The sequence below is a fragment of the Haliaeetus leucocephalus genome, unplaced genomic scaffold (genome assembly GCF_000737465.1).
Source record: "Haliaeetus leucocephalus isolate CR32 unplaced genomic scaffold, Haliaeetus_leucocephalus-4.0 Scaffold577, whole genome shotgun sequence".
Classification (NCBI taxonomy): domain Eukaryota; kingdom Metazoa; phylum Chordata; class Aves; order Accipitriformes; family Accipitridae; genus Haliaeetus; species Haliaeetus leucocephalus.
The window spans coordinates 2550093-2577903 of NW_010973013.1; the positions used below are offsets into that span (position 1 = coordinate 2550093).

General features: G+C 37.4%; 1 protein-coding gene across 2 annotated transcripts in view; it reads right to left on the minus strand.

The window, feature by feature from the left end:
• The window catches only part of LCLAT1 (lysocardiolipin acyltransferase 1), a 118605-nt gene extending 90920 nt beyond the window's left edge, over nt 1-27685 (minus strand). The window contains exon 1 of one of the 2 annotated variants that reach the window (XM_010577751.1): nt 27559-27685. The gene's annotated coding sequence lies outside the window, so the exon portion shown is untranslated. Of the gene's footprint in view, nt 1-22230; nt 22339-27558 lie in introns of those variants that run through there. The other variant, XM_010577752.1, reaches the window with a different exon arrangement.
• Between the last annotated feature and the right edge of the window lie 126 nt (nt 27686-27811).

A 27811-nucleotide genomic window follows, 5' to 3' on the forward strand; every position in this document is an offset into this window, starting at 1 on the left:
TTTCCCAGAGGCACAAAACCAAGACGACATGCAGGGATGCTGCTTTCCAAGCTCATGGGCAGAATGAGCAGTATGTGAATTTCTATTCTAGTGGAGACACCTACTTGAGAAACACTCGCTCCTATATATCTTAAATCATACTGAGCAGGGTCTTAAACCTAATTCTCCACAATGGCACTAAAATAAGAGCCCCAGTGACAAGCAAGGCAAGGGTCATGCCCTTCAGAGTTCTAACTTCTCTCCTCAGCAGGACCACCTTGAGCAACAACTGAGGGAATAACACCTCTGAAAAAGTTAAATAGTGATTGTTAAGTTAAAAACTCTTAATTTTGACTTTCACAGGGGAACATATGCTGACACTTCTTCTGAGTGCTTCCACCCTTAACACTAAACATGATTTCTCGTATGTACTTTGATCTGAATTTATGCAAGAGCACTGTCTTCCCATGAGGGTAGCTCTTAATACGTAGATGGCCTTAAAAGCTCTCCACAGAAATGTAGAGAATTATAGTGGTTTATTTAAAGATTAAGAATACATTTTTCATAGTTTAAACAGAATAAAAATCTTTGCAACTTCTACTATGGTATCTACAAGTGTGCTGTGAGAAAAATCCCAGACTGTTACCGTATCAGTTATATACTTGGATTAACACAAATGACTTAGATGAAGCCCATGATTTCTCAAGGCTAAAATATAAAATTTTTAATTTTACATAAAGTTGCTTAATACTCAAAACTTTCTTCTCATACAAATTATTTTCACCTGCTCCTGCTGTTGTCACAGATTAAGAGCCAGAGAGAGAGAGGACAGAAAGAACCAAAACAACACAGCAGTGGGAATAAAGGAACCTACTATGTCAAAGGGAAAGCCTAGAGCTATTGGAAAGCCCTGCATTACAGCTAAACTAGGCAAAACAACATGCCTTCTAACGAAGACAATTTGAAGCCAATTACAACCCAGAAGGGTTAATGTACTGACTCAGGCATATATGAGCCTGAGTTTTCCATCACCCATCTTTCCCAAGAACCCTTGTCTAACTCACTGAAGGAGGGGTAAAGCTGGTTGTAAAAAAGTTTTCAAAAGTGCAGCAAGGAGAAGATTTGAAAACAACTTGAGGAAACATGGATTCCTGCTAAGCACAGTGTTTTCAACAACAGCTAAGATTTATGATATTGAAAATTTTTTTCCAACATAGATACAAGCTACAACAACATGTGTTTCCTTTCCAATTCAGCCACAGCTGAACATTTTATTGAAACATTACAGTAAGAAAAGAAGCTTTCACAACTTTTAAAAGATCTCTTCTTTTGGGATCAAACAAATCTATCATTAAAGTAATGCCGGTAAGAGGAATCAATCATTGGACTAAGTGATGTCAAGGATTGCTGAGCAATTAAATCTGATAACTGATTTTGATATATTGATGAGAACGTCAGAACAGAGTATTCATAAAAATATACTGAAGACAAATGTTCATGAAACTACTCTTTTAAGTCTTCACTTTCCCTCTGCCCTGGATTTGAATATATCAAGAAATGTAAACAACCTTCTACATCAATAATTAGGGAAGTTTTATGGGCAATGCATACATTAATTCCATTTTTAATAAAGATATTACTACTCATACTTACTATTCAATCAAATTTCTTTCAATTTGATTGTTTGGGGTTTTTTGCTACAGAGAATAGGGAACAAGAGGGAAAAAAAAAAAAAGAATGACACCTTTGTTAGCTTCTGTTGTAAAAGGTAAGCCAGCAATAGTCACCAAAGCCAGTGTTTTTAGATCCTCCCCCATCTTCACCAGTTTAATCATATGACAAATTAACAGTCTTTTCAAAGAGTACACTGAAATAACATAGCCATATAAATTCTGTTTGGAAGCAGCTGGCTGGTCAAATAGCACACACATAGCCCTGCACTAGTCCCAGCATGTGCTGCTCTTTCACATATTCTCATTAGGCAAACAATGTGCAGGTAAAGCTGCAGCTGGTGCTTTGAAAGGAGTACCATTAGGGGATAGAAACAAAAAATTCAAAGTATCAAGGTTTTATTACGAAACAACCCATTTTATAAATAAGTTTCTAACAACATCAGATGAATCTTCTCGTTCATTTCCTTGCAGAAAGCAAAACACTTTTTGTAGACATACTACAGTACTTACAATCAAATAATCTTTATTATTTACATAAGCCATTTTAAAGCCTCTCCTTGTAAATGACATCTGATTCCAGTATTTGGGTTTATTTTATCCTTTTTTTTTTGTTGTTAATTAAACTTTGCTCCATAGAAACATCAGCAATTACGCTTGGCAAAATGGGGTAAGAAGTTCACACAAAGCTCACTGCACAAGCAGTGATGAGAGGATTTGTTAAATATGCATTTTTCTCACCTTAAAGGTATCTCACTGGAACAGCCTGAACACAAGGATTAAAAGTAATAGTCTCTTGGCAGCACATATAAGCTGCCATTATTGTGATGAAACATTAAACCACAAGCAGCTTCCAGAGCAAGACATGCTTATGTAAAAGGAGCAGGTTTCTTCACATGTTTTAGCTTAAATAGATACTGAAGTCAAAAGAATTGAAGTAATTTTAAGAATTGCCTTCTAAGTCAGCTTTCACCTCTTTGGTACATATATTACAATAACATTACTGTGTTTCTGGAGTAAGGGTTTGGTGGTTTAGTTTTTTTGAATATTTGAGAGAAAAGATTAAATTGAAAAGAAAACAGCTGCCTTCTGCTTCGTACCAGCAAAGTAGTACAGACTTTTTAAAATCCTGGATCAAAACTACCTTATGCAATTTTGAATTTGCCAAGCCTAATACCAATCTGTCAAAGAAGGATTTCTTTCATTTCATTTTGGGCATTTACATAAGCACCTTAAGTTGGGTCACAGGAATTATTTCCCCTCATTCCCCATCCCGTCTCACTCCATTCAGTAAGCTGATCCTATAATCTAATTTCACAAAAGAAAATTCCACTTTCTTTTCCTATGAAGCAGCAAATACACACACACCTTATTTCCATGGAGGCTTGACCTACAGGGGGTTAATATTTTAGAACCGAGTAAAATTTGCACTCACAGTAGGAAAAGCTAAAGAGACACTTAACCTCAGGGACGCCTCACTCTCCTCACATATTTGTGACATTAGAACCCTCCAAATGCAAATTACTATGCAGGCAATATTTTTTCAAGTTTTTCTTCTGAGAAAAGGGAGGGAAAGAAGAAGGTACAGGATGCCCTGGAAGAGTTTCCTGTTATGAATAAAGGTTTTCCTACGAGAACATGCAACTATTGCTGTACACCCACACAGCTTGGAGCTTTGAACAGAGTTTCAGCCAATAATGGAGTTTAGCCCTTTCAAGCTGTTTTAGAGATCAGTTCAAGACCCAGGTTATCAGACTCACTAACATTTACATATGAAATGGATAAGAAGTGACAATGGAAATTGCCTTTTTTTTCTTCACATACAAGAAGTGACTAAACATGCGCAGAGTCATAACAAACTTCAGTGATGAAAATACTGTTTGCAAAATGAAATGCTTCTGCAAAATAGCTCCCTCTTCAGTTTTCTTTCAGTTTGCTCCTGCTGACTTAAAACATACAAAAGAATATTCTTCCATCAGTGCCACCACAAGAAATCTGGAAAACCTGTGTTAGATTCAAACTGTATTTTAATTGTCATGGGCTTGTCCTCCTCAAAATTTAAAGCCAGATTTAAAGAAGATACCATTAGATCATTTAATCAAATGTTTATGGAAGGCTATTCAATTCAGTTCACTTAACCAACAATAATTTTTCTAGAACAACCTCCCAAAAGGTTGCCCTGTTTGAAAATACCAGCATGTGGATATCTAACATCTCCCACTATTATGCTATTGACCCATATTTCGGTTTAATAATTTTATTTTCATAAAGATAATTGCAAGCTAACTGTGAAATTTCAGTCTTCATTTAGATAAACTGGACAAACATAATGATATATCATGAACAGCTAAGTAAAACACATTACAAACACTACTGAATTTGATCAACCAAACTTATTTTCCATATATAATGATATCTATTCAAAGACCATCCTAGACCAGATGCACACTGGGCAAGCGTCGTTATGACCACTAAAATTTTCCCTTAGCCAGTTCTATTTTCAAAAGAAGTTATAAATTTAAAAGAGTAAACTACAGATGATAAAACACACATCAGACAGATCCCCTACTTGCTATGCTGTGAGGTTAACCTGCTACCCTGTAATAGTCTCAAAGATGTAATCTATTACTAATGCCGTAAGTACCCAACCGCCTGCCCCATACACACTCTTTATATACATAATACATTAGTAATAGCCTACCAGTCCTTAATAATGGACTATTTAATACAGCCATTAAATTGGTAACATTTTAAGTGTCACTTTGATTCCAAAAATTTTCTTCCTTTTGTCATGACAACTATATTCACTGGATAATTTTTCTCCCAGCTCAGGAACAGTCACACTTGTCTCCAGTCAAATTATTCATAATTCAGAAGAGTAAACAGCGACCAAGCTGGAAAATTTAGTTTGCCTAGTTTATCAAGGGACTTTCTGAGGATGCATCCAATTTGCAAGAACTTGGCCTTTCAACAAATACTTATAGGTATTTGCACATTCAGAGACAAGAACACAAAAACAGGATTGTAAAAATCAAACACAGCAGCAAGTTTTTGTTCAGGGTTCCTATCCGGTTGAACAAACAGCTAAATAGCATCTATCAGAACTTAGATGTACTGATACTTCAAAACAAGCAAAGAATTTACACTTTACATGTGGAAATGCATAAATATGCCTAAAGCGAAAGTGAGCTGCAATACATCTACCTATTCCTAGATGGAAAACTCCCTTATTTTAGAAAGGGGAACTAAGCCAGCATTGCCACAGGCAAGGAAATTGCCACTTTCTCTCAGTATTTGCAAGTTCCTGTGACATAACAGCTGTAAGTTAATGCAGGGAAGACTCCTCTAGTTATATTGGGGTGGGAGGGTGTGTGGGGGTAGTTTTATTTTTTATTATTATTTTACTTTAATCTTATTTTGGATTTCAGTTTTCAGCTTGTTCTTAAGATTTCTTTTCAAGTATCCCAAACTTGTTTCAGATGTATTAATTTATCCAACTAGAAGAAGTTATGCTACTAGTGATATCGAGAGAGCCTAGCTAAGAAGTCAGCTTAATTTCATTACAAAATAAGCTCCTTTTTCTTAAATGATGAAGTTTAGCCATGAAATTTTCAACATTAGGAGGAATGCACTGCTTATGAGCAGGACAGGTAAGTATGTTTCTAAGTAAATAGTAAGCAACATTCTTCATTCAAGGCTCTCCATTTGGTTGCTTATAAGTTTAGAGAAAGGAAACAGCTAGTTACAGAAAAAGTAGTATGTGTTCATGTAAATCAAAGATACTACCAATGTGTGGATGAAAATTGAATTAATCTCTGCACACAATTTTACTTCTAGTATCTAAGCTTTATCTTCCAACAATTTAATCATTTAGAATTTAAATAATTTCATGTTTCACTAAGGAGATCACATGCTTTTTTGAAAGGCTCAACTCTTGTAAATAATACGGTTTATCTGAACCCTGGAAGGGGGTGGGGAGAGGAGGGGAAAAGAGGACAGGCCTTAATTCACTGCGAGAAGCATTCAGATAGTTTGGTGATCAGATCATACAAACCTTTATGGAATAAGATATTCCAAGAAATGCTGCCAAGATCTTCAAGGGTTTACAATGCTTCGGATGCATTGAATTGTTATACTAAACTTTAATTGCACCAGAAGAACATATTATTGTGGATATTTCTACAAAAGAAGTAAGCCTTATCTTATAGGCACTAGAAGAACCCTGAGAGTCTTGAATTTTTTCCTTTGTAAGAAAAGCTGTATTGTAGAGCTTTAAGCATGTCCAAGAGTTTAGTCAGACTAGATATATTCACAATAAATAAAGTGTTTGTGGATTCCATAGAACTTATTTTATGAGTGGCAATGACTACAGGTTAGTGAAGGACTCTTGCATTCTATCAACCTTTTACATCTCTCTCACTCAACTTTTCTGTTTCTCCAATAAAAAGAAATTAGTCATGCAAGTTTTCAATCCAGAAAAGAGCTACCCTTACCACTGTGGAAGGCGCTAGGTAGCATTTCAGGGAATGAGTTCTAGAGAAGTCTATATCCAGCAGGAAGAATGTACATCAACATGAACTGAAAACTGCAAGTCAAACTATGAAACCAAAACAAATTCTTTCATTGACCTTCTGCCAATACAAGACCTTTGCAAACATCAACAGACATCTGCTAAAATAGAACATCCTACTTCCCACCACCTCTTTCCTCACACAATACACCTCTGATTAATATCCGTTTTCTTTGGAAGCGCATTCCTTGCTTCCTGTCTTTGTCCATGGGCTGTAAAGAGAAACTAGAGAAAAGAGAGCATCTGTCCCTATGGAGAACAGACTGCAATGTCTAAGCACTCAGAAGACACAGAGTAACTTCAGCACTGAACACACACCTCTGCAAAACTCACATCACATTGGGCAGGAAAAAGCTACCCACTCATCTAAAAAAAAAAAAAAAAAAGAAAAAAACACCCAAACTATGGACTTTAAAAGGAATCAAGAAGGAAATGAGTCATGGAGAAAAATTCAGGGAAATTTCACATGAAATGGAAACCCATAAGCAATTTCATAAAATTTTCCATGCTCAGTCACCTCCCCTGCCCTTTCTTTTTTCTTTCCCAGAGGCTTGATGGAAGAGGAGAGGCCTCAAAATACTTTTATTTATCCTGTTATTAGAGGTAGAACAAAACAGAGAATAGACCACAGTATGCTCTGATGCCCTGAAGATTTGTCTGTTGCATCTTTTTATTCATCAAATAAATAAAAAAAAACGTATTGTATCGAGAAGTGGCAACTACAAGCATTCAAAAACTATGAATCAGATAGCCAAAAAACCCAAACACATTAAATAACCGTTCCACTTCCAGTTTTCAGACATGCTGTCAGGAAATGAACAGTTTCTTTCTTGTCCTACGTCAAATGGGCAGGTGGACAATTCCCAAGCACGTTCTTCTCATGGCCATGTTCTCAATCAGCTGGAAAGCAAATGTGTCAAGGTCTCAATAATGTCATTTGGATTTATGCCTTAGTTCCCTCCCTGACACTCTGAGCCAGCCTTCTACCTTTGCTCCTGCACTAGAGAAACCAAAAACTTGGGATTGTTCAGACACAGAAGGGGAAAAAAGATCCCTAGAGATGAAGGGAGGTCCTCAACACCCCTACTATCAATTGGCTTTACTTAAGCAAATCATCCTCTTTCCTCTGTAAATATCTTAAGCCATCACCTAATTAAAGAAAGAAAAGCAAGCTGCTTTGCTGTTCCAGGTCAACATACTTTTTTTATGGAGAGCGCAATAGTTTGGAGAAGAGAGGGAAACACCGGCTGGAAGCTCTAAAGGCCACTGATCTTCCTAGCTTCTCAGAAGACTGAGGCACAGTGCTTTGCTTGATACATTTACCTGTTCCACACACTTACAACCATTACAGCTTCTAAACAGCACTCAGATTCAGTCCTGATTCTGAACAGGGCTCAAGAAAAGGCTGTCTCAAGAAAAGTTTACCACAAATAAAGTCTGCAGGGTAATTTGTTTGAATGAATTCAGAAAAAGAAAAATTGAGTCCTCATGCAAAACATTTGTTTCCAGGAGGCTCACAAAGGGATTCAGCTACTGAAATGACATTGTGTTTGTCTCCAGAACAAGTGTGGTTTTCCAGGAGTCTTCCAACGAGACATTGCCTGGACTCGATGAATCAAATTTTCTAGCTTTTGCACTCTCCAAAATAAAAAAACCCCAGAAACTATATTAGCAATCAAAATAGAAGCAGAAGCACAGGAACTGAGAAGCTCTCTTCTTACACAGACATGGTCCTCAGATTCCAGACTACGTGTCAGTTTGGGTGGCTGTTCCCTTAGGTTTGGGAATTCCAGTCTGACAGTCATTGACCTGGAAATACTTCATAAATGCTTGCCCTCTGAAGAACGGTCACAATTAGGATCCTCAAAATACCTCTTACAGAGGTCACAAGTCCCACCATGACTCACACAGGTGGAAATGGTTTCAGGGAATCAATTATTAGCTCTTTGAATGTGTCATGGCACAGTTCATTCACAGTAATTGCACTATACAGCTTAATTGTGTAGATCTGACAGATCAAAAGGCAGCAGTCTCACAGAGTTTGAATACATAAGCCCAGGCAGCAGAACTTCCTCCAGTAAATCCACTGATGAAGAAATTGTTCTTTCCTATCACACATATGAACATGATTAAGTTCAATGACTTGTTGATGTAAAACACCTTTGGGGGAGAAAAAAATTCTCTTTAAACTCTCACAACAGTGAATTCATTGTAACCCCAAGAATTTCAACTAAAATAAGAATGACCTGTAGAAAACAGCAGCACATGTGACTCAAGACAGACAAGCTGCAGCCAGCCACCAGCATTCAGTGAGTCAAAGAGCCAACCTTGTGAACTCCGTTAATGGTTGCAACACACATCTGGTATAGAAGAAACCCAAACAGCTACTCTGCAGCTGCAGATAACATCCTGATTATTTCTCTAAAGAACTGCTTCCTGTCCCTCTTGCTGTCATTCAGTCTTAGTTGTTAATCCTGCTTCTCCACAGTGGTCTTTGGCCCTTCAGTTGTATTACCTCATTCTGCCAGCACAGCCTTGGTTTCTAATCCCACCTCCGGTCTGCTTAACTCCATCTCACTGCCTACCTTACCCCCTCACCCTACTTACTACTTCTAATCATGTCCCTGAAGCTGGAGGAGGAACAAGCACACATGAATCAGAGAACCTCTAGCCTAGGATCACTCTCTCTGGAGCTTGTATCCCCTGGTTTTCCAGTTCTTTGTAACAGTATTTCACTCCAGTCTGTCCTAAACTACAGAGTCTATCCACTCATGCCCCAGTTAAGATTCCTTACTATCAAGTAAAAGAAGAGCAACTAGCATCAACCCAATCAATACTCCAGAAACAAGAATAACAGCTGAGCATCATCAAGGACATAGCAGTTGCAATAGAATTTCTCACAACCTTAACAGATGAGGAATAAACCCTTAAGAGTCAGATTAAAAGTTACCCTTTACAGTACTTGTCCTCTAGCATTTTCATTATGGCATCTACTCTGAATTAGATCAGAGGCTGAAAAAGGCTGGTTTATTTTGTGGATTCTTTGGGAAGTTTTGTTATTATTCTGGGAGAGGGAAGGAGAAGAACATTTACAAAAAATCTGGCAAGAAGTGGCAACACCCACTTTTCCTTTGTTATTTTGGACCCCATTGCTGATATTTTTGGATTTTCATTCTGGAAAAAAAGAGAAAGATGAGGAATTGTCTGAAGGAGTGTTTGCTGGGCTGCTTGCCTTCAGAAAATTGGAAAATTGCCCAGGCTGAAGAAAGAAAGGATTCTATAAACTCAGATCTGACTTGTGTTTAACAGAACATTTATGCAGAATGAATATTTACAGTGTCTTGACCTAAGAGACTTTGTTACCTTGTATGCTGTTGAAGAAAGAAATGACCAGTAGAAAAAACACAGAAATTGCCAAGCTGAATCAGCAGTAGTCCACCCAGTCACCCTGTCTGACAGTGTCTTGAACCATATACTTCATAAGAAGGTACAGGAAGAAAGCCCGCAGTAGGCAGTGATGCCAAGTTTATTCTTAGTTTCTGTTAACGTTTATCTTAAGCCATAAAATACATGGGCTTATATCCTTCTCAACATCATTCATTAGCAGGCTGATCTTGTCTTCTATATAAACAGACCTAATCCTTTTGTTCTATCAGCAGTCTTTAAAGCCTTCTTCACTGTTGCTGAGAATCCAAATCCATAAAGGAAAAGGACAGCAGCCAGACAACTTGCCCATTAGAGCAACAAAGGTACAAATCCCACCTTCAGTTTCACTAACTATCAGTTAGCAGGTAGTCAGTTGGGAGTCAAGCAATTAAAAGCCTGTAACCTTAACAGCGAAGCGGCCAGTGATTTTCATCACCACCCTCCACCCCCTCCTGGAATCCTTAAATTAAATTAAAGAAGTCTAAACTCTGTATCTAAGGAAAAGCTCCCATTTTACAGAATATCTTACCAGAAAGCATTGTTAGCTGTGAACAGCACCTCCAATTGTGTAGAACAACTTAAAGGCTTCAAGGAACACAGTATTAAAAAGGAAGAAAGTAGTAAAGACAAAATTAGATCTTAAGTCTGGGATTTGTTAAGACAGTTATTATAGAGCAAGGGATGCTCTTGAGAAGCTATCTCTCCAAGCCAGGAAGATCTTGAGCTAGCCAGCCGTCCAAGGTGCCAGCTACTAAGATTTAATCAGCTGGAGGAAGTTCCTGTTCTGCTGCAGCAACAGCAGGATAGGAACTGGAGAAAGGAAGGACAAAGCCATATTAATAGGCACTGCTGGCATGACCTTTAAAGAACAGCTGGGAGCTACCAGCTTAGACAGTAGAACCAGTATGAACAATCATGTAAGAAGATCAAGTCTGCAATGCCTCCTTGTAAAAAAATTATTTATAATCTTATACAGCCCGTACGTTGCTTACACCACAAGGGGTGTAAAGAAAAGGAAAGAAAGATGCCAACTGGAGAAGTCTAGTCTAACAAAACAAAAATATGTATTCCTGTTGCCTGGATTATTTATAGTATAATTTATTCATCATCACCCCAGACTATGAAATGTCTGAGCAACTTCCAGAGCACAGATAAGTTGGTTTTTTCCCTCCAAAATATGTAGAGTATAAGAAACACAACCAGCAATCACTATTTTATACAATAACAATGCAATACTATGATTCACTTGCATTAAGTCTGACTAAGTATGTCATTACCTTTAAATAGAAAATGCAGCTAATAATTTCAAAACTAAAAATAGAAAAATGTGATGTGAATCCTATGTGATTTACTCCTAATTTGAATATATTATGCTGTCTTTCAAATGTTTTTGTAGGTGCTTATCAGCTTTGCTATTTTTTCTTTTTTACTCATGTTTGCCCTACTTTCCTTTTGCTTACCAAGATAACATCTACTTACAGAAATGCATTTCTAGAATTTTATATATAAAAGGACTACATCACTACACTACTACAGCAACCATGCTGATATGAAATGTGGATGCTGTTGTAGCTGAAGAAAATCAAATGGCAGAGAAGATGACAATGAGATATGTGGGAGCAAATACACAAAAAAAAACCCCTTTATAATGAAAGGAAATAGTCCTAAAAGTCTAAAAATGTCAGCTAGGGGAACTCAATAAAGGTCAAGACACTTTGAAAAGGAGAAGTTAATCAAGTATTTTGAATTTACAGTCTTTTGTTCCATAATTCTGTACAATGACCTCTAGGTTACTTTAAAGCTAAGAAGTGACCTTTCTTGCCAACATTCACTGTTCATTATCCCAGAAGGCCCAAGTTTTGCTTGAAGAAGCCTACTAAACCAGTTGATGTGTAAATTGTCTAAATCTACACCTTGCAAGATACAGTGATGTCAGCCTCCAAAACCACTACTTAGATGACAGAGCTTCACCAACATGATTACTTTTCACTGTTCTTGCATAAACCAAAATAAACAACAGGTGGGGAACGACCCCAGAACTCACTTCATATATTTTAAACAGCCTTTAATGTTACCATTCCCACCACTAGCAAATGAAAATAGGTGGAGCAAATATTTTTGTGCCAATAAAAATGTTTCATTTAACAACAAAGTGTGTGTCAAGAAGGCCAATTAAAATGTACAGGCACATTTTGAAGTCACTGAATTTATTTTTCACAAGTTTGGAGTGGCTCTAAACAAGCATTCCAAATTGTGAGCATTTTCATAACAAAAATGACAAGCAGATTTCCGTCAACTAAAGTGACTTCTTTATCATTTTCTTTAAAATGTCACTCTCAAAATGAAAGCAAAATCAAGAATGAGAGAAACTGTTTTTGATACTATGCATGCTCTTGAAACCTCTTCTTTTTTTGTGGCTTAACGACCACATTTTCCTGCATTTAAAGTGCTTCTCTCTCTTCTTATAGCACAAGACCATTACACAAGAGGAGAAACAACCTATAGCAAAACAGTACACAGCAAGTGCTTCTGTCCTTCCTCCCTCAGGAAGGAAAATTATTTTCCTACTGTGGCTTTGTTACAACGTACATTTAAATTGCTCTAACAGGAACTAAAACTACCACTTCAGTTCTCAATTCACACACTTCCTAAGACTTAAGAGGAAAGGAACCTTGTTTCCAAAATAACATCCCTTATTCTGCAGCTTACTTTAAGCTAAGTAGTTAGCTCATCTGAAGCTGATGAGAGCTTTAATGGAATAAGGTATGTTTTATTTTAAGGAGAATCACCTTCCCCTGCAAATCACCTATGGGTGATCTCAAACCAATAAAGATTGTATGACATTTGCACAACAGAATCACACAGAATAGCTGAGATTGGAAAGGACCTCTGGAGGTCATTTGGTCCAGCCCTCCTGCTCAAGCAGGACCACCTACAGCCAGTTCCCCAGGACTGTGTCTAGTCAGCTTATGAATATCTCTGAGGGAGACTCCATAACCTACTTGGGCAACCTGTGCCAGGGCTCACTGACCCTCCCACTAAAAAAGTGTTCCCTGATGTGTTTCAGTTTATGCCCATTGCCTCTGGTCCTGTCACTGGCACCACTGAGAAGAGGCTGGCTCCATCCTCTTTGCACCTTCCTTCCAGGTATTTATATACATTGATAAGATCCCCCTCCACGAGTCTTCTCTTCTCCAGGCAGAGTCCCAGCTCTTTCAGCCTTTCCTCATATGTCAGATGCTCAAGTCCCTTCATCATCCTTGTGGCCCTTCCATGAACTCTCTCCAGTATGTATAGTATGTGTTTGTGCTGGGTCTCGACCCTAAAAATTTCTGGAAGCATCCAGAGTGTCCTTATTAGCTGGGAAGTTAAGTCCCTGAGTGTCCCTTTAGGTGCTGCACAGGGTTTCTACAACAGGGAGAAAGAGAGCATGAATTCAGCATAAAGGGGTTTCCATCTTTAACCACTAGAGTAATTCCTCTGGTCCTGGTCCTAACTCAAACCAGAATAATTAAGGTCAACTTTTAGAAAACCTAATTGTGCCAATGCTTCTGAAAATATCTCCCTGCTAGCTGCAAAATTAAGAGACCATAAAGTCACTTAAAAATTCACCAGTCCTCAGCTTCATTTCAAACAGTTTAAACTTCATGACGCAAATAATTAAGCTTATAATGTTGTTTTGCAATACTGCAAGTCTGAGAGAAAAAACTAACAAGAGATTAAAAGACAAAACATGAAGATCAAGAAAATAAAGATGACATTTTCATACCAGTCATTGCCAACAATGAGAGGAGGGAAACAGGTCAAACTGTTTCCAATTTTAAAGCTTTTTATAATGTGTATAAAGTCTCTGTAGTTCTGTGTCATAGTATGGCCTAAAAAAATAGTTCACATTACTTTAGGAAAAGGTAAATATATTCCATAACAAAAAGGTTTACTGATCTTCCAACATTTCTCTCTCTGTCCATATTTTGGTAAGAGGACCCAATACCAAATGTCTAGGTAGACTAGAGGACATGAGCAACAACTGAAAGATCCTTTTCACTTATTTATATTAAGCCATTACTTTTTCATAGTGCTTTCCAGACCAATTTACAGTAATCTGCAGTATGCAAAAGGGATATAATAGACAAACGGAATGAGAAGTTACTTGACAAGCATTTCTTAGAGGACATCAGAATTTTTAATAACTAGCATCGTGGCAAAGAAGAAAGAGATTAATGGTGACAGAGCACAAAATAAAGTAGAGAAAGCCATTCTAGTAAACTCAGCATAAATGTCCTGGCATTGCTTCAGGCTTCAGTTGGGCAACTGCTACAGATGCATCTTATCTTCAAACCATACAGCACAAAGACACTCAGATCAATCACTTTCTGCATCTCAAAATGTTGATAAAACTGGAAACTTTGAAGGGGTTTGGAAATGGAAAAGCATCAAGACAAGTGTAATGAACAGAACAAAATAAAACTTGCAAAAATAGCTTTGCACAAGATTGCTCTTACAGGATTCTCTATGCAACACATACAATTAAGGTGTACAGATAAATAGCTTATGACTTATACTGGTGGGATTTTAGGTATTTTACGGGAAATAAGGAATTTAAACTGATCTAAAGCCTCTAACAGCCTAATCATAAGCCTTTTTTACTGGTAACGGATTCCAAGCTTCAAATCAGGTTTGACTGCATTAGTCACTAAGGAAAAATGTAATAATTTCCTGATATTTCACTGAAATTCTTAGACCAAACTACAACCAAAAAAAAAATAATCCCTTTTAGAAGGAATATCAGGAAAGGATTCTCCTCCAGTTGTTCAGGAATGCTAGGGATTTAAAATATTTCAAAATGGCTGGCTGCAGTTCAAGACAACATGGCTAATGGGACTCATTTTTCAATTGTCCTATAACACTTAATGTAGTCAAATAATTCCTCTTTATAACTTTCCATCTCTAGCTTCTATACTGTCAGATGAAGATATCAAGCATATAGATGGAAAATTACATCAAGATATATCATAACTGACCCTTTTAAACTGGAAGTAGGTTTTTTCTATACATTAAGAACCAGCTCAACTCAGCTGCAAGATGCCCTATTAAAGAACATGTACAACTTGCAATTTTGGTAAAGTTGTTATACATTTTTTTATATCATTTAGTCTCTTTCTATTATGCAGGACAGATAACAGAAATATACTTTGTAGCAATAACATTTTTTTCCCCAAAAAAGTTCTTACTTTAAAAGTGCATAGAGGGGTATTATTTCTCACTGGCAGGGAATTCAGGACATTAATTGTAATTTGTAATCAGATACATCCGTAAAGATGATTACTGTGTCCTCGATCAACAGCTGAAGAAAATATTTAACTGACCATCAAATAAAGTAAACTAGGATAAAACTAAAACTCCAAGCTTCACACCTCATTCAAAATGCATCTCTCCCAGTTATCCACCTATAAAGATGTCTACCAGTTCATCAAATAAGCTTTGTCTCATTGTAAATATCATAAAAGACTAAGATATATCTAGATCAAATAACTTCAAGCACATTTTTAGGCTTCACTTCACTGTGAAAGCCAACAAAGATTGGGCAAACCTGCCTATCATCAATTAGACAGCAAAAGTCAATCAATGCATAGTGGTTCAGTATTAATTTCTCAGAAGAAAAGCATCCTGATCAACATCCTTCATCTTGATTGCAAAGGCATCAGATGGAAATTGAAACAAAGTGGTCCTAGATGGCTAATACAATTTCCACAAGAGTTACTTACTATAAAGAAAACTTCAAAATGTGAATTGACAGATTAGAAGAGGCTATTTTCCTCTTACTTGTCCTTGGAACAATAACTATATGCCCAATCATGCATACATAAATACACAAAGAACTATTTCACTCTAGACAAAAGCACAATTTAAGTGAAAGGCATAAAGTAGGATCTGCATAATTCAGTCAAACTGCAGAATCATTTACAATTGTTAATTGCTTTGTAGAAGTACCTTGGAATACTGACAGATTTTTTTTTTTCTAGCTGCCATGATTAGTGGTCTTGATACTATATGCAGGAACTCAGTCTAGTTACTTCTCTTTGGAGTCAGCATTGATCTCAGATATCTATGATTTTGCATATGATAAAGCAGACTGCCAGTAAAGCACAGTCTCAGACTACACATAAAGTGATTCTGTGGAAGTCTAACAGAAAATAGCTAGTTTCAGCCTGAAAAGCATTTAGGTCAGATACAGCACCATAGAATTTACATGAGGGAGAATATCACCTGTAGTAAAGGGTCATCTGCAGCATAATTAGTTTGCTACATTCACAGGTAAAAGATATGGGGCATTCAGCACCACCAGCACACTGTTTGTGAATTGTTACCTTCGTATTACACTCAAAAAACATTTGGGATACTGAAGCTGCACAATCAAACATACAGAAATTATAAACCACCAGAATTAAGGCTGTTCTTTCCTGGCTGGTTTATTTGTTTGTTTCAAACAGGAACCTTGCCTCATACAATGCACATGCTTTGACAGCAGGGTTAACAGGGAGAAATTACTTTGTATTTTTTTTTCCCCTTTCTCAGAGTACAGTGCTAAAAGTAGCCTAAGCTATTAAAATCCTAGGACAACACACACACCCCTTTTTTCTTTTCTTTTTCCTCCATATTATGCTCATTATACTACTATCTGAAAGTTTTATATGCCAGTAATTTATTTTCACAACGGACCATATTTATGTTTTTGCAATTCAAGATCCACAGCACAAAGTATACAAAATGTGTCTGCCTGATTGGAATGTTTCCAGACTAATTTTTTTTCAGAATATTTGTCACTAAGCACAATTCACAGTTGCTATTAGCTTCAGTTGCAGCTGTAAAAGCTTTACATTCTTTATTTTATAGGTGTCCAACTTGAAACCTTACTGTTCAATACAAGGATCACAATTAGTTATTGTTAATAACAATGTTACATGTCTCACTTCTCAAGTAAAAAGCAAAATCCAATTCTTCAGAGAGGCATTTAACTAAAGAAACATTCAGATGATCATCATCTTCAATCCTTTATTCAGTTCAGTATATAACATCACGTATGTGCAACAAGTAAAATGGGTTCTACAGACCGCATTCCTTAAATCTTTAAGGCATTCCTAAAATACAGGCTATCCTGAACAATAAGTTTTTTAAGGGGAAAAAAGGTAATGTGTTAATGGAATTACAGACTGCCAATTCAAATGTGGAGATGTGGGTGACATGAAAAAATTTAGCCCATATATCATTTGGTACTTATGTTTCTGTTGGTATTTTAACAAAGACTAAGATCATGAGCCTAGTGTGAAGAGAATTTTGGGTAACAACAGCTGCTCGTCTCCAAAACAATCATGTAACTTGAGAAATGTAATTTTAATATTTTCAAGGAACAAAAGAAAACACTCTGATCTTCATGAATTTCCAGAAAATAATTATAATGAAAAGGTACAGTATCTGAAACAAAGGAAGACCTAACATTCCCACATACAGTATTCATGCTTTTCTAAAAATCAAAACCTCAACATTTAAGTAGGTCACATACCATCTAAGCATCCCTTTCAACCTCTTTACCTAAATAAAAAAATAGAAAAACTGGAGCATTATCTAGAAAGGTAACAGACATAACTGTTTCTGTATCTGCTAAATTTCAGGGTAGATCTGATAGCATCAACAGATTAATGGGAAAAAGAGCAAAGTGGTAATTAACCCAAAACCTTATGTTTCAAACAATTACAGTAAATCTGCATATTCAGTGTACAACTCCTTAAAGCCAGCAGGCTAGACTGGATTAAATAAAGAGTAAATCCTGTCACATTTAATGTTTCACATGCCTGGTCCAGGTACCTTTTCATGTGCACTTCACCATTTTCCTCTACAGAAGCAAAATAATGCCTCCTAACACTATAAAAGAACCAATTTTCAAATAAAAATGTTAATATGAAAATCCTAAAACATAACCTATTTTCTTTTTGATATAAATTCTGTCCATCAAGAAGAATCAATGAAAGCAAATTTATAGAATTTGAGGGTAATAAAGTATAATGACTCCAAGTCTTTTCTGTTTTTTTTCCCCTGCTAGTTACATGGTAGTCAGAAAATTTCTTTATTCCACATTAAGGAACAACTTACCTAAGTCAACCTCCATCTGAAGAAATAAATTTGTGGCTTTTAATAATGGCTGCATTTAGAAAAGGCTTATATAGAACTTCCCTAACCTTCTTCCAGAGCAAAAATAGTTAAAATGTTTTAATTAATCCACTTTTCCTTGACAAATATTTCTTTTACAATGATTTTAATATAATTCAACATTGGCTGCATCTTTCTTGACAGCTGGTATTTCCTTAACAGAGAATGTCTCAAATGGTTTATGTATAACATTCTTTCTAAAATTCATTTCCTTTCAGTGTGAGAAGTTAATACACCAGGAAAAAAAAAAAAAGGCAGGAATGTTTCATGCCATGTGGGATATAACAGTTCTAGAATTTTGCCTTAAATTAGCCCAATAATGTTTTTGTAGAAATATTATTAACATGGCTGAAGCTTAACATTTGGAAAAAGGAAAAATACAACTTTGCTTCTCTCCAGAACTTATTCCAACATGCACTTCACTTTTATGTTCTAGCTCCTCAGTACATGCCTGGTGGAAGTCTGACAGCACTTAGTAAGGTTCATCTTAGGAGAGAGATGTTAAGGAGAAAACAGTCACCTAGCTAAGAACAAGAGACTGATGGTTCTATATCAAATAACTCCCAAACCAGACATGAAAGTTCTTAATAACTTTACTCTAAACATTAAAACCCTTCAAGTCATTGAGACTGGCAGAAAAGCACACCACAACCTCTCTCAAGAGAAGGACAGACATTGAGGTCTCACAGAAGATGATGCAACTCCTAAGGGTAGGCCACTCCTCCATACTGACACCAAATCCCAAGTTCTTAAGAGCTGGGAGACTTGCACCAGTTGCATGGAGAAGAACTAAGGTCCCACATGCAAAAATCCTGGGAAATGGCATCTTTACAGGACATTAAGGCCAAACAAAGGCATTTGCTCTACAGTCTGTAATATCCAGTCCCCTATAAAGGTTGTAAACTCTTAGCTAAACGGCTGGAGAGCTACAGCAGTAGCGGTTGTAGTTTCATCACTTTAAGTAATGAAGAAGTACCTGCTGATAATTTCTCTTCCCTCTTGTCATGCTGTAGGCATTCATTAAAATATTACTCTTCTGCCAGATCAGATCATTTTCAGTACGGCTGAAAATTTTCATTCTAAAATATTCTGCAGCCTGTGGAACTCTGTGTACAACAATATTTTGCAACTACTATTTTCCATTTTTGGGGTATCTTCTAGCTAATGTGTAATTTTGTGATACTTCTGGTAAACATTATCATCTGGGTTAATACTGTACACAGACAATATCTTGCACTGAAATCCAAAGCTACCAGTTTCCCTAAATTCTATGGTTTGCTTATTTTACATTTATGAATAAATGACATGTTTCTAAACTTCAGCAAAAGCCTGTTCTAAATATGGCTTTTTCAGCTAATTCTGTATTTCAAGACACAGTGAGAGATGATGGAGACAAGAAATATAATCTTTCCTTCTTTCTAACATGCAAACTCATTTTAGCATTCTGCTCACAACAGTGATACCTTTTGTTCTGAAAGCAAGCTTAAGTCTGCATGCCCAGCACTCATGACAACAAAGCTATGGACAATATCTGCAATGCTAGTTTGCTTAACAGATTTTTATGGATGCCTTACATAAAGTTAAAAAAGAAAAAACAGCCATATTCACCACCTCTATTTGCCACTGTCTACATGTAAAATGAACAAGAATCTGAGGGCCACAGGCAACATGGGAATAACGTAAAGCTTCCCTTAAAAAAAGGGAAGTGAGTATTTGCTACAGCTACTTCAGGGGCATAGTGCTGTGGCAGAAGGGTGATGGTCTGCGAATCTGCAAAGGCACAGAGAAAAGGCAGACGATAAGAAAATCTTACTAACATGTGACAAACAATCAAAGCTTACTAAATCCTCTAAACTTTTCATATTTTCTTTAATTAAAGATAACTGCTATTAGTATATTTTCAAAGATATTCTACTGCACAAGGGTGCTGCATGTCACATCATATTGTTCTTCAATAGACTAGCCTACTGCACTTTAACAAAAAAAACCATAATCTTAGCTATTTTCCCTTTAGACAGAAGATAATCCATATTCCTGCGTTATCAACAATCATTCTGGCAATATCCCTGTTGCGACCACTCAAGTCATATTTGCTTCTGCCTATATTTCATTTCCATTCTACCATAACTACAGAGCCTTTGCCTCAATTCTACAGATCAGTCATCTCTCAAGGTCCTTCAGTGACCTACTGTAATGAGAACACACAAAAAACCACAGCTGTTTAACCCTTGACATCTTCGCAGGCATTTGTCATTCAAAAAAATATTAAGGTGGCAGACAAGATAAACACACAGCTCTTACTTGCTGTCAAAATCTAAATGAGATGTGTTATTCAGTTAAAGCATTGTCTTAAGGTGGGATTTTTTTATTGCTTAGTGGAGCTGACACTGTTCAGCATCTAACCCTGTATCCAACAGAGGTACAAAACTAAATGCTTCTCAATATTTAGGAGAGACCAAGATTCTTTCTTTAGAGTGGGACTGAGATACAATAAGTACAATGCTTACCTTTATTACAACATAAGTTAAAAACTTTCTTCATAGAATTTTGGACATTGGGATCTAAAGATACAATCATTTATGACAAAATAATTAAGTATCCATTTTGTAATGAATAGTAGACCCATGCAAGCACTGGAAAGAGTGGTTAACTGTTCGGATTTTATTTAAAACTTGGTATTCAAGTGAAAATTTAAAACTGATGTTCCTAATAAAAGAACACACTTCCCTGAGCAAAGCCATGATTTTGGGAGACACACACCCTTTGTCACTTTCAATGGTTAGAAATAGATGAGCCTGCAAAACACTTTTTGTAAATCAGATTGACGCACAAGTATTTTTCTAAGGAAACTCTAGTGCAAAATCTATCCATCTCATGGAGACAGCACAAAATGCAGTAAGACTGATCCTCTTCTAAAACAGTCTGTCCCCAAAGTTTAGAAAGATCAAACATACCCAGAACATTACATTCCATTGTTCTAGAGGGTCTGCAATTATTTAAGAGAGATTAAACCAAACACCCCCTTTCCAAACGCGAAATGCATGCCAATTCCCAGAATATTAACTGTTTCCACTATCTGATGATGAATTACACATAATTAGTTCACTGGCAGTGCATCATTTTTACTTGTCCTAGGGACAAATCTACTGACTTGGCCAAGAGACCTTGAACAAAACTGCTAAACCTGTTTTCTTTTTAAGGGAATTCACTAGTTAAGTTGACAGATTTAGTGGTGGTTTCACACTGAAGAGGGAAGACCAGAAGAAAGCTACTGTCTAGCAGGAGGCTGAAAGGAAATTATTAGCCTTACCTTACCAGGCTCTACAGATTGGCTCAATAACCTTGGCATGAGCGTATTACCTCGCACTTTCTGAAACGTTGTACTCATGAGAAAGAGGTTTTCCATGAGTGGAGAGTTAAAAAAAGACTGACTCCCAACAGTGACTTAACAGGTAAGTATTTCTTCTACTTGTTTTTCTCTTTGAGAAATCTTTTGTAGTTTTCCTTGGCTTCATTAAAGGACCTAGTGATGAATTCCCTTGAGCACATGGCCCCAAACTCTAGCTGATACACAATTTAAAAAATTTACAGAGCAGAACAGAAACAAACTCCAAGTTCTGACCACAGCCTGAAAGCTTGAAGCCAGTTTGCAGTTTGGTTCACTTTGAAAAGTTAACTTCCACAGATCAGCGTGTGGTCACCACTGTCTCCTGGCTTTATCTTACCAGAAGAGTTAAGTTGTTTTTCAATGAGCACAAAATGTGTAACTGCTATTCAGTAAGCTGAATGCTTGAGAAATTCCCACTGTAGCACACAAATCCTCGGTAAGAGTTAGTCCTGTTTGTAAGAAATATTGTTGAGTGAAATCAAAAGGTGTTTGCTCCATTTAAGTTTCTTAAAAGTAATAGCAAAGCTGCAGCAATTGGGAAAAAGGCAAGCTTTACCAGTCATCGATAAATTTGCTATCACTTACTATTGCTATAGCATTATCAGCTTTTTCAAAACCAACATTCTTTACCTTCTAACAGATCACTAAAATCACAGTAACAAACATCGTCTTGATAGTAAATGGAACTGATCAGCTGAACAGATGCATGATTACAGAAAGATTAAGTACAAAAATCTAGTAGGATCTAGTCCTTCTAGCATCTGAATAATAAAGCATCTGGAAAATTATGTCAGATTTCTCACAGTTCCATGTCCAAACCAGGGCAGTATTTCTCTTCCCCATTGTTTTCACTAAAGAAACAGTTCTGTCAAAGCTAACCAGCACATCTCACATAAAAACACACTGCATTCCATATAACCGAAATCCACAGAACTCACCTGCCTCTTGGGACATTTGTCCTCACATTTCTCTGTGAAAGCATCTCACCCTACCTGTGATCAGTAGAAATGGTCCATCTGAAGAGAAGTATGCTGACAGATTGCCTCCCTTGATCTCTGAACACTCTGCCAACTGGAAAACTTTCTGGGTGTAACAAAGACCTTTTCCTGCATTTGGGTAAAAACAGGGATATAAGATTGGTAACAGTTTTGGGGGTCTTTTTGCTTGTGGGGTTTTTTTTAATACTTTTGTAGAGACTGAAACTACCAAATGTTTAGCACTAATTCAGGGAGCTGTAATAGCCACCTGATAGATTCAGTTCAGACTCATTCCCACTTCTATTTCAGAACACAATGTTGAATATCCTCTACTCAAAGCTTAACACTTGCTATACATTTATTTACAACTTCAACTTACCAGCTGAAAATGGTAACTATGCCCTGCCTAAAGAAGTACAAGACAACCAATGAAAATTTCAGTAATCTCCGGAACAACGCTTGCATGGAAGTCTGGAAGAACAGCAAGCATTTTACTTTGTTTTGATGTTGTAACTGAGCTGCTTGATGAGTGGAATTTACAGTTTCTTTCTGAACAGCTACCTTTCAAATTTCAGAAGCACAGCATGAAGTGCTTTCAGTGGTATTTATTACAAAGAGACTACTAGTATCAAGTCATATTTGAGCCAGTCTATAAAAGTTTTTTTTGCAAATAAATTGTAAAAACACTTCAAAAGCATTAATCAGCTTTAAAAGGTTCATTTCTGCATACATTTTTCTACATAAGTTAAATCACATTAGGAGAACATACTTTTTAAAATATGGCTTGAGCTAATTTTAAACATGGTTGGAAAAGTTTGGCCTACACTGATTAAAATCTATATTTAAATGAAAGGAAAATTTAACCACAGAAACTGTGCTCATTTTAGAAAAACAAGCATATCACTGCCAAAGTGCTGTCCTAAGTTTAGATTGCTGTCTGACTAAAACATTACAATTACGAGAAACTAAAATGGATTTCTAAATGTTTCAAGATGAAACAGCCATTGGGTAATTTGCAAGATATGCAATTATCTTCTGAATTCAAACACATAATGCTAATACTTGAGCTGAACAAATGCAGGCTGTAGATCACTGCTTGCGTAGACATTGGGGAAATCGATGTTAAAAATCAATACCAACACTAGATAAGAGTAACTATAATGAAACTTAAGAGCAAAATTACCAAGTGATGTGGAATTAATTACTTAGATATAAAGAATTTTCTTTGAGAAAAAAAAGTTTTGAATCTTTTATCTACTGCTTCTGACTCTCTAGGAGCTGATCAAGCTGAACAGAGGATTCTCAGCACTTTTATCACTGTTAAAACTGCATCAGTGGCCATACAAGGCATTTCACACAAGCACCCACATGTAGCAAGACAGTAACATTTTTACCTTCAAATACCAGAGAGGGTCTTCCTAATAGATTTGAAGAGTCACACAGCATATTTTCTGTTACTTCTCAATCAACAGCTATATTTGGGTGGAGTCATTATCATACTGACTATGCAAAAGTTAAAAGGAAAAAAAAAAAATAATCACACACTAACCCCAGATCTGGATGTTCATTTCATGTATAACCACAGTAACTTCCAGTGACTTTGAACAGTAAGTTAAATCTTGATCTGCGACAACCATTACCAGTTTGATGCAACTAAGGAAATCAAGTAACTCCATTCCTGTTTAAAAATCACGATTGTGTGTACTTGTCAGCACCTGCACTGCCTGCTATTGTTGGTCTTTGATGTAGCAAGAGAAATGAATGGCTTGGCTGTGTTTTATTTCTTGTTCTCCTGTAAAAGCTTTGGTGTTTGGTTATCTTTTGACTCTTCTGACTACAACCAGCTCCACTTATTCAGTGAAGGAATACAAAACAATCTTTCATTCATCTATTAAAGCACCCAGGAACTGTGAGCATGTCTGGGGACACAGTAGTTTACAGGAACACTTCCATGATTCAAACACTAATTTTATAAAAGACTAGAGCATTTTCAAGAAAAATTAATTCTCTCTCTACAAGCAATGTGTGGTGATCCACACAACTGCTTCATATAGACTCATCAGGCAGTTAATTCATTTAGCCTTCATGGCACCTCTGAAGCCACCATCGAAAGAGAAAAGCAAACAGATATAGATTTCTTTCAACCATAAGATACGCTGGATGCCTTAAAAACAATAAAACCACCATAAGCTCAATGAGGAAGCAGAAGATTAAACAATACCTTTCAGAACTACTGGAATGAAAGGAATACCTGCTGCCTTGATACCTTAAATAATATAAATAGCAGCTACTATACCAAAGGATGCCCCCAAAAAAACCAAGAGTCATGGGAGTTTTAATATCACAGATACAAAGTCTTGGAAAGGCATGTTTAAAAGCAGGAAGATGAAAAAACAGTTTTGTTTCAAGGAGTCCCCAGGGGGCTGGAGAGGTGGGGCAACACAAAAAAAAAACAAACCCAAAACCAAAACAAAACAAAAAAAGCCCCAAAACCTAAGCCTCCTGTCAGATTAAAGGCAAATTTATTTTCTCAAACTCATGAAAGGATAGTGTGTGAACCTAGTGGAGCAATTAATTTTGTATTGACAAGTAAAGACTCCCCCAGTTTTGAACCTCGAAGCGTTTAAGAAACCCTAATACAAACAAATCAAATTAAGTAAATTAAGTTTATTATAGCAAAACAAGTTCACAAGCAAACTAGTTCAGCTGAGAGAAAGAGACTAGGAAAAAGAGACATTTTGTCTTCATTTCAAGAAGCCTGCTAACATTGCTTTCTTGCATCTCACTGTGCCCTGCAGCAGTAACAATGGACTTTATAACACAGAATTGTCTTTCAGAAACAATTCACTTTTTGGCCAGGTCAACAAAACATCATGTAAAACCAAACTGTGAGCCTTTGTCCACACTCAGAGGGGACCTGTTTCAAAAAGTCAACTCTCTAAAGGTTCCATTTTCCCCTCTCTTAGGTCTAAGTGCTGACCAAACACCACACATGCAATGCAAACAAGCCAACTCTCCTGAGTCCATAGCTAATAAAAAATTAAACCAGATTACAGAACTCAATACCACATATAGAACACAAGGAATCTTGTCTGTGTGTTCTCAGCACCACAACCTTGGTTCTAGACCCTCTAGGACAATGGAATGTAATGTTCTGGGTATGTTTGATCTTTCTAAACTTTGGGGACAGACTGTTTTAGAAGAGGATCAGTCTTACTGCATTTTGTGCTGTCTCCATGAGATGGATAGATTTTGCACTAGAGTTTCCTTAGAAAAATACTTGTGCGTCAATCTGATTTACAAAAAGTGTTTTGCAGGCTCATCTATTTCTAACCATTGAAAGTGACAAAGGGTGTGTGTCTCCCAAAATGGACATAAATGAGGCTGTCCAAACAAAAAATTAAGAGATAGAAACTCTACAGGGAGAAGTCTTAGACAGAATCAAATAGGAAGCCAACAGAAGGACAAGAGGATTTGCACCTGAGACAGTCCAGGTAATTAAGAATCTAGCCTGGCATTATCAAAAATAACTGCTGAAGAAGTACAGACTGCAGGAACAGATGAAACATATGACAGCCTGCCACCTGAGCAACTGGAGAAAGGACTTGCTGGATCAAGTAACCCCAACACTGCTAAAATCCCAGGTGGATGTGAAGATGACACCTCATTACACTTCCAGTTTTCTTTTCAGATTGCTTTTGGGAGGAGGGTAGGGAACTCCATGAAAGCAAAACTCATCAAGACTGAGGAGTTGGAACATACCAGAATCAAGGTTTCCCTGTGCAACTTCAGTTTAGCTTTTACAGTAGGATACAATAGTATTCTTCCTTCAAGATTCCTGCCTCACTGAGTACACATGGTGGACCAGCCCCTGAGGTCTAAATAAGGCTTTGTAGGAGACTTCCCATTTTCAGCACAGAAGCTCTTTGGCAAGAAGTGAATGGAGAAAATACTCTGGTAAGATGGGAAAGTTCCTTCACAGACTTATACACCCTTCACTCTTTACCACGTACTCCCTACAGACGGCTGACGTTTTTTTAATCCAAACTTTTCAGAAGTTGTAAGTGTAGTCCTGATTTTCTGAATGACCAATTTGAGACTTGGTTTCTCGAGGTAGTTTCACATTATACTTAACCCACAGCTGGTTTACATTAGTGCAGAAAGAGAAACAGCTTTCATTCATATCGGAGCAAACACTCACTAGAACAGCCTCCATCTGACAGAAAGCCATCCCCATAAAACTGTTAGATAAACTGTCCCTGCAACCATCCAACCACTAAATCCACTACAAAGAGAGTAGTAGTAACCCATGGCCAGTGATGGCAAAGAAGTGAGACCACATTCTTCGGCTGCAGTTCACACACTGACCAAACTATGTATTCACACTGTTAAACTGTACCTTGATTTGCTGAGGAGCCAGATAGTACAGCTGCCACTGAAGCTTTACCTTCAGAGTATTAGATAATACTATAAAATCTGATTACAAAGTCAAACAACTCGTTTCAGATTTTTGTGTTCAATTTAAGACATACTTTGGCTTTCCTCCTGTTTTTATCCTAGTTTCCCCATTTGTAAAGTAAGAAGGGGAAAAGAAAAAAAAAAAAACAACAAACCATCTGTTAATGTCTGTGTGTTACAGTGGAGTAAGTTTGTGCTTGAAAAACATTTAAATATTGCTGTGGTAACTACTGCCAAAAAGTCCAAGGGTCCGAAAGCAGAGAGGAGGCGGTGTCTTCAAAACGAGAGACAGCTACTATGAAGTAAATGAGATATGGCAATACTTAGCAATCAATAAGCAAAATACGCTACCCATTATGCAAGCATAGTCCACTCCGTCCACGAGCATAAGTGGAGATTAAACAAAAGTCTAGTGACAGCCACGTACTGTATCACAATGAATACACATAAGCACTAACGTGAAGCTGCACACATAGTTTAATTCTAGTACTTATTTTTAGTACGTGGCTTTTTACAGCCACAGTTATGTTCTGAACAGCCTGGTTGTGAAAAGTTACATGCCTTGTTCCAATCCTCACCCTGCACTTCTTACACAAGAGAACATTCTGGTCAAAGTTTAGCTTTGCCAGAGGGCAATTCTAGCCGAGACAGCAGCGTGCATGCCAGTACCAACGGGAGAAGTCACAAAAGACACAGTAAACAGGGAAAACCACCCAACTGCAGTCTGCAGAAACTGACTTCTGTGTACACGCAAGTCGTAACAAGAGACTCTACTTTTCCCAAAAGGAAAGATACTAAGGATGAGGTTATAACAACAAGCCTCCCTTTATTCCTCGAGGTGTAATAAAAGCAGCAGTACCGAAACCAAGGTTTCGGGTGACGTACACGTTTCACACACTCCGAACGTCTCCTCGGACAAGCTCAAGCGCCTTCCTCCAGCGGCTCCTCCTCGGGCATCGCCGCGGCTCCCAGCCCTCCTACAGCGCGGCGACCATGCCTGGGGAGAAACGGGAGGCAGGTGAGAGAGCCCGGCAGGCCGCACCTCGGCGAGGAAAAACCGGCAAGGCCGGGCCGGCGGCGGAGACCCGGAGCTGCTGATCAGCCCCGCAGCGCCAGCGGCCCGGCCCGGCCCGGCCCG